The sequence below is a fragment of the Procambarus clarkii genome, chromosome 59 (genome assembly GCF_040958095.1).
Source record: "Procambarus clarkii isolate CNS0578487 chromosome 59, FALCON_Pclarkii_2.0, whole genome shotgun sequence".
Lineage (NCBI taxonomy): Eukaryota > Metazoa > Arthropoda > Malacostraca > Decapoda > Cambaridae > Procambarus > Procambarus clarkii.
In genome coordinates, this window is record NC_091208.1 from 30,480,924 (window position 1) to 30,489,004 (window position 8,081).

The following is an 8,081-nucleotide window of genomic DNA, read 5'->3' on the forward strand; positions in this document are numbered from 1 at the left end:
CACTAATAATGATGAATTGATCAGGAACATAATGATTACAAATACCTGTTACTCAGATCACAACTTAATTGAAGTTATGACAACCATGGGGAGTAGACCTTCAAAACTAGTCCAGGTTCCCGGTGGAGGAGATTTCAGCAAATTCAACTTCAATAATAAACAGATAAACTGGGAGCGAATAAACCAGGACTTCACAGAAATAAACTGGGAAGAACAGCTAGGAAATGCAAACCTGAACCAGTGCCTGGAAAAAATAAGCTCAGTAGCACTAGAAATATGTTCAAACCGCATACCCCTAAGAAAAAAGAGAGAGAGATGCGAATTGGAACGGGAACGTCGTTCCCTATATAGGCGAAGAAAACAAATCGCGGAACAACTTGAGAGTCGCACCCTATCTCAAGAACGGCGAAGAAGGTTAGGTAGAGAAATAGAAACAATTGAACTCAAGCTACAAGAATCATACAAAACCCAGGAGAGGCAAAGAGAGCAAAAGGCCATCAGTGAAATAGAGAGAAATCCGAAATATTTGTTCTCCTATGCAAAATCAAGATAAAAAACCACATCTAGTATCGGGCCCTGCGAAAGGGAGATGGAACTTTCACCGATGACAACAAAGAAATGAGCGAGTTACTGAGGAAGCAGTACGACTCTGTTTTCAGCGAGCCATTAAACGCACTAAAGATTGATAACCCAAATGAATTTTTCATGGATATGATACCAACATCAAATCATATATCAGACGTCGCCCTATCCCCACTAGATTTTGAAGAAGCCATAAACAGTATGCCTATGCACTCTGCACCAGGCCCGGATTCTTGGAACTCCATATTCATCAAGAACTGTAAAAAACACTATCGCAGGCCCTCCACATTCTGTGGAGACAAAGCCTAGATACTGGCGTTATCCCTGACATACTAAAAACAGCAGAGATAGCACCACTCCATAAAGGAGGAAATAAGGCAGAGGCAAAAAATTACAGACCGATAGCACTAACATCGCACATCATAAAAATTTTTGAGAGAGTGCTAAGAAGTAAGATCACAAAATACATGGAATCACAGCATCTCCATAACCCCGGACAACATGGTTTCAGAACAGGGCGCTCTTGCCTGTCGCAGTTGCTGGACCACTATGATATGGCATTAGATGCTATGGAAGACAAACATAACGCGGATGTAATTTACACAGATTTCGCAAAAGCTTTTGATAAATGTGACCATGGTGTTATTGCACATAAAATGCGTTCAAAAGGAATTACCGGGAAATAGGCAGATGGATCTACAATTTCCTGACTAACAGAACCCAATGTGTAATAGTCAACAAAATAAAATCCAGCCCATCAACCGTGAAGAGCTCAGTCCCCCAGGGTACTGTGCTTGCTCCAGTACTTTTTCTCATCCTCATATCGGACATAGACAAGAACACAACCTATAGCACTGTATCATCCTTTGCAGATGATACTAGGATCTTCATGAGAGTTGGCAACATAGAGGACACGGCAAACCTCCAGTCAGATGTAGATCAGGTCTTTCTATGGGCTACAGAAAATAATATGGTGTTTAACGAGGAAAAGTTCCAGCTCATGCGCTACGGAAAAATTGAAAATATAAAAACGGAAACCACGTACAAAACTCAGGCAAATCATAACATAGAACGAAAAGGCAATGTAAAGGATCTGGGTGTACTCATGTCGGAAGACCTTACCTTTAAAGAACACAATAAAGTAGCCGTCACAACTGCAAGAAAAATGACAGGTTGGATAACAAGAACCTTTCACACTAGAGATGCTATACCGATGATGATACTTTTCAAAACGCTTGTGCTCTCTAGAGTGGAGTACTGCTGCACAATGACAGCCCCTTTCAAAGCTGGAGAAATTGCTGACCTGGAGAGCGTGCAGAGATCTTTTACTGCTAGAATCCACTCAGTAAAACATCTAAACTATTGGGACCGACTAAAGAGCCTAAATCTGTACTCCCTTGAGCGCAGGCGGGAGAGATACATAATAATTTACACGTGGAAAATAATTGAGGGGCTGGTCCCAAACCTGCACACAGAAATAACACCACATGAGACCAGAAGACATGGCAGGATGTGCAGAATACCCCCGTTGAAAAGCAGAGGTGCAACAGGTACTCTGAGAGAGAACTCTATCAACATCAGAGGCCCGAGACTGTTCAACACGCTTCCACTACACATAAGGGACATAACTGGCAGACCCCCCACAGTGTTCAAGAGAGAACTATCAACATCAGAGGCCCGAGACTGTTCAACACGCTTCCACTACACATAAGGGACATAACTGGCCGACCCCTCACAGTGTTCAAGAGAGAACTATCAACATCAGAGGCCCGAGACTGTTCAACACGCTTCCACTACACATAAGGGACATAACTGGCAATCCCTCACAGTGTTCAAGAGAGAACTGGATAAGCACCTCCAAAGGATACCTGATCAACCAGGCTGTGACTCATACGTCAGGCTGCGAGCAGCCGCGTCCAACAGCCTGGTTGATCAGTCCGGCAACCAGGAGGTCTGGTCGACGACCGGGCCGCGGGGACGCTAAGCCCCGGAAGCACCTCAAGGTAGGTTCCCTTCAGGATTTTGTATGTAGTTATCATGTCTCAACTGTATCTTCTCTCGTCTATGGTTGGGAGGCCTCTCAATTCTTGAAGTAAACTAGTTGCAAACTTTCTCAAGTTTCTTGCTGTGTTTCACAAGGTGTGGGGCTCCCTTCTGGTGCTGCATACTCAAGTATTGGTCTCACGAAGGTAGTGTATATGGAATAAAAAGTCACCTTATTTAGATTCTTAATTATTTTTTTTTGTATTTATATATACAAGAGTTGTTACATGGTTGTAAAGCCACCAGCACACAGTGTTCCAGGCAGGTCCTTAAGCCTAATTGTTCCCCGGAATACGACCCGCCAAATCCTTTAACAACCAGGTACCCATTCACTGCTGGGTGAACAGAGGCAACAGTTAAGGATTGGCGCCCAGTCGATCCTCTCAGGTCAGGATACGAACCCAGGCCAAATCGCTGGCAAAGTGTGTGGCGAGTGTCTTACCACTGCGCCACAGAGACTGCCTTGGGATGTTGGGATTATGCCTAATAACAGGTCGTCTCCTCTAACTACGTTCATCTTTTGGTGTAGTTAAGTATAACTCTCCCATCTCCGTTAACCATTACTTTGCACTTACTTAGATTGAATTCCAGCAGCCATTTATCATAAGAACAAAGGTAACTGCAGAAGGCCTATTGACCCATACGAGGCAGTTTATATTTATAACCACCCAATCCCACTCATATACATGTCCAACCCGCGCTTGAAACAATCGAGGGAGCCCACTCGCTCCTGAAGTTTAATGACGTGGGGCCAGATTCACGAAGCAGTTACGCAAACACTTACGAACCTGTATATCTTTCCTCAATCTTTGGCGGCTCCGTTTACAATTATTAAACAGTTAATGAGCTCCGAAGCACCAGGAGGCTGTTTATAACAATAACAACAGTTGATTGGCAAGTTTTCATGCTTGTAAACTGTTTAATAAATGTAACCAAAGCCGTCAAAGGTCGAGGAAAGATGTACACGTTCGTAAGTACTTGCGTAACTGCTTCGTGAATTTTGCCCCAGGTCTCATTTACACAATCCCAGTACTTAGATTTACACCATCTAATTCACTACATTTATAAACGAAGATTCAGTTAGTATTTCTTAGAGCAAGAGAGTTACACAGTAATGTTCCTGGTTGCTCCAGCCAACTGAATGATCGCAATCACTGAAGTGAACAAACTATTAAACTTTTGAACTGTCCTTGTTCTATGTTTTTGTTCATTTGTTCACTTGTTTGGCCAACACACCAATTATAATAATAAATTGTTTTTATTTTATTATAAAAAAATTATTATGCGTTGTATAATTTACAATTATATACGCACAACCTTCCCTACTGCCCGTGGTGGGGGGGGGAGAAGGGGGGGAGAAGGGGGGGGAGAAGGGGGGGGAGAAGGGGGGGGGGGAGAAGGGGGGGGGGGGAGAAGGGGGGGGGGAGAATGGGGGGGAGAAGGGGGGGGAGAAGGGGGGGGAGAAGGGGGGCGAGAAGGGGGGAGAAGGGGGGGAGAATGGGGGGGAGGGGGGAGAAGAAGGGGGGGGGGGGTTAATGTTGACCAGACCACACACTAGAAGTTGAAGGGACGACGACGTTTCGGTCCGTCCTGGACCATTCTCAAGTCGATTTAATGTGTGTTATTGCGTAATAAAGATAACTAAATGCTACATTGATATTCATTTGTTCTAGTAATTTAACTACCTCATTAATGGTGATTTTTACTTATTATGAAATGCTGAACTTATTCAAATCCACACATTGCCTTCTTTGTAAAGCTAAGACAGAAATTACAAGGAGTTTAACTAGTCTTTTTAAGAAAAGACTGAGGGCTATTATATTGAAGCCTGAACCATATATGTGGGTGACATGACTAACGATATATGTGGATGACATGACTAACGATATATGTGGATGACATGACTAACGGTATATGTGGATGACATGACTAACGATATATGTGGATGACATGACTAACGATATATGTGGATGACATGACTAACGATATATGTGGATGACATGACTAACGATATATGTGGATGACATGACTAACGATATATGTGGATGACATGACTAACGATATATGTGGATGACATGACTAACGATATATGTGGATGACATGACTAACGATATATGTGGATGACATGACTAACGATATATGTGGATGACATGACTAACGATATATGTGGATGACATGACTAACGATATATGTAGGTGACATGACTAACGATATATGTGGGTGACATGACTAACGATATATGTGGGTGACATGACTAAGAGGTGACATGACTAAGAGGTGACATGACTAAGAGGTGACGTCAAAAAATGTTACTTGATAAAACTTGACATGACAATAAGAGGTGACATGATATTACAACCCAACTTCCTGTTTAGATAGCATTTATCGTAACTATGTACACCATAGTACCAATACTGACGTACTAAGCAATAAGACAGTTGAACTTTGTACTATTCACCGTATAGTCCGAAAAAAACGAAGCTAAAAAACAAACTTAAATATTCCTAGACCTAGTATAGTACACATATGTACTATGTTAGGCCTCAGAGAGCATGCATTAGGCCTAGGAAGGTTAGGTTAGGTTAGTTTGTCTTTGCAACATAAATATAAAATCTTTTCCGGTTTGTCCATATTCAATAGTGCCGATTTGTACTTTCTAATTGTGTTGTAAGTCGCTATATGTACTATGGTCCTCGCTGTTACTACAAGTACGACCAAAGCAGGAGGCTGGGCTGGATTACAAGAGGTGACATGACAACATGACAACAAGAGGTGACATGACAACAAGAGGTGACATGACAACATGACAACAAGAGGTGACATGACAACAAGAGGTGACATGACAACAAGAGGTGACATGACAACAAGAGGTGACATAACAAAAGGTGACATGACAACAAGAGTAACATGACAACAAGAGGTGACATAACAACAAGAGGTGACATAACAACAAGAGTAACATGACAACAAGAGGTGACATGACAACAAGAGGTGACATAACAACAAGAGTAACATGACAACAAGAGGTGACATAACAACAAGAGGTGACATGACAACAAGAGGTGACATGACAACAAGAGGTGACATAACAACAAGAGTAACATGACAACAAGAGGTGACATAACAACAAGAGGTGACATGACAACAAGAGGTGACATGACAACAAGAGGTGACATAACAACAAGAGGCGACATGACAACAAGAGGTGACATGACAACATGACAACAAGAGGTGACATGACAACAAGAGGTGACATAACAAAAGGTGACATGACAACAAGAGGTGACATAACAAAAGGTGACATGACAACAAGAGGTGACATGACAACAAGAGGTGACATGACAACAAGAGGTGACATGACAACAAGAGTAACATGACAACAAGAGGTGACATGACAACAAGAGGTGACATGACAACAAGAGTAACATGACAACAAGAGGTGACATGACAACAAGAGGTGACATGACAACAAGAGGTGACATGACAACAAGAGGTGACATGACAACAAGAGGTGACATAACAACAAGAGGTGACATGACAACAAGAGGTGACATAACAACAAGAGGTGACATGACAACAAGAGGTGACATGACAACAAGAGTAACATGACAACAAGAGGTGACATGACAACAAGAGTAACATGACAACAAGAGGTGACATGACAACAAGAGGTGACATGACAACAAGAGGTGACATAACAACAAGAGGTGACATAACAACAAGAGGTGACATGACAACAAGAGGTGACATGACAACAAGAGGTGACATGACAACAAGAGTAACATGACAACAAGAGGTGACATGACAACAAGAGGTGACATGACAACATGACAACAAGAGGTGACATGACAACATGACAACAAGAGGTGACATGACAACATGACAACAAGAGTAACATGACAACAAGAGGTGACATGACAACAAGAGGTGACATGACAACAAGAGGTGACATGACAACAAGAGTAACATGACAACAAGAGGTGACATGACAACAAGAGGTGACATGACAACATGACAACAAGAGGTGACATGACAACATGACAACAAGAGGTGACATGACAACAAGAGGTGACATTTCAACAAGAGGTGACATGACAAGAGGTGACATTTCAACAAGAGGTGACATGACAACAAGAGGCGACATGACAACAAGAGGCGACATGACAACAAGAGTAACATGACAACAAGAGTTGACATGACAACAAGAGGTGACATGACAACAAGAGGTGACATGACAACAAGAGGCGACATGACAACAAGAGTAACATGACAACAAGAGTTGACATGACAACAAGAGGTGACATAACAACAAGAGGTGACATGACAACAAGAGGTGACATGACAACAAGAGGCGACATGACAACAAGAGGCGACATGACAACAAGAGGCGACATGACAACAAGAGGCGACATGACAACAAGAGGTGACATGACAACAAGAGGTGACATGACAACAAGAGGTGACATGACAACAAGAGGCGACATGACAACAAGAGTAACATGACAACAAGAGGCGACATGACAACAAGAGGCGACATGACAACAAGAGGCGACATGACAACAAGAGGCGACATGACAACAAGAGGTGACATGACAACAAGAGGCGACATGACAACAAGAGGTGACATGACACCAACAAGTAACATGACAACAAGAGTAACATGACAACAAGAGGTGACATGACAACAAGAGGTGACATGACAACAAGAGGTGACATGACAACAAGAGGTGACATGACAACAAGAGTAACATGACAACAAGAGGTGACATGACACCAACAAGTAACATGACAACAAGAGTAACATGACAACAAGAGGTGACATGACAACAAGAGGTGACATGACAACAAGAGGTGACATGACACCAACAAGTAACATGACAACAAGAGGTGACATGACAACAAGAGTAACATGACAACAAGAGGTGACATGACACCAACAAGTAACATGACAACAAGAGTAACATGACAACAAGAGGTGACATGACAACAAGAGGCGACATGACAACAAGAGTAACATGACAACAAGAGTAACATGACAACAAGAGTAACATGACAACAAGAGGTGACATGACAACAAGAGGCGACATGACAACAAGAGTGACATGACAACAAGAGTGACATGACAACAAGAGGTGACATGACAACAAGAGGTGACATGACAACAAGAGGTGACATGACAAGAGGTGACATGACAACAAGAGGCGACATGACAACAAGAGGCGACATGACAACAAGAGGTGACATGACAAGAAGAGGCGACATGACAACAAGAGGTGACATGACAACAAGAGGTGACATGACAAGAGGTGACATGACAACAAGAGGTGACATGACAAGAAGAGGCGACATGACAACAAGAGTGACATGACAACAAGAGGTGACATGACAACAAGAGTGACATGACAACAAGAGTGACATGACAACAAGAGGTGACATGACAACAAGAGGTGACATGA

General features: G+C 42.6%; 1 protein-coding gene across 4 annotated transcripts in view; it reads right to left on the bottom strand.

Moving 5' to 3' along the window:
- LOC123768078 (metalloreductase STEAP4) overlaps positions 1-8,081 on the bottom strand; it is a 460,818-nt gene that overhangs the window by 408,958 nt on the left and 43,779 nt on the right. The window lies entirely within an intron of this gene.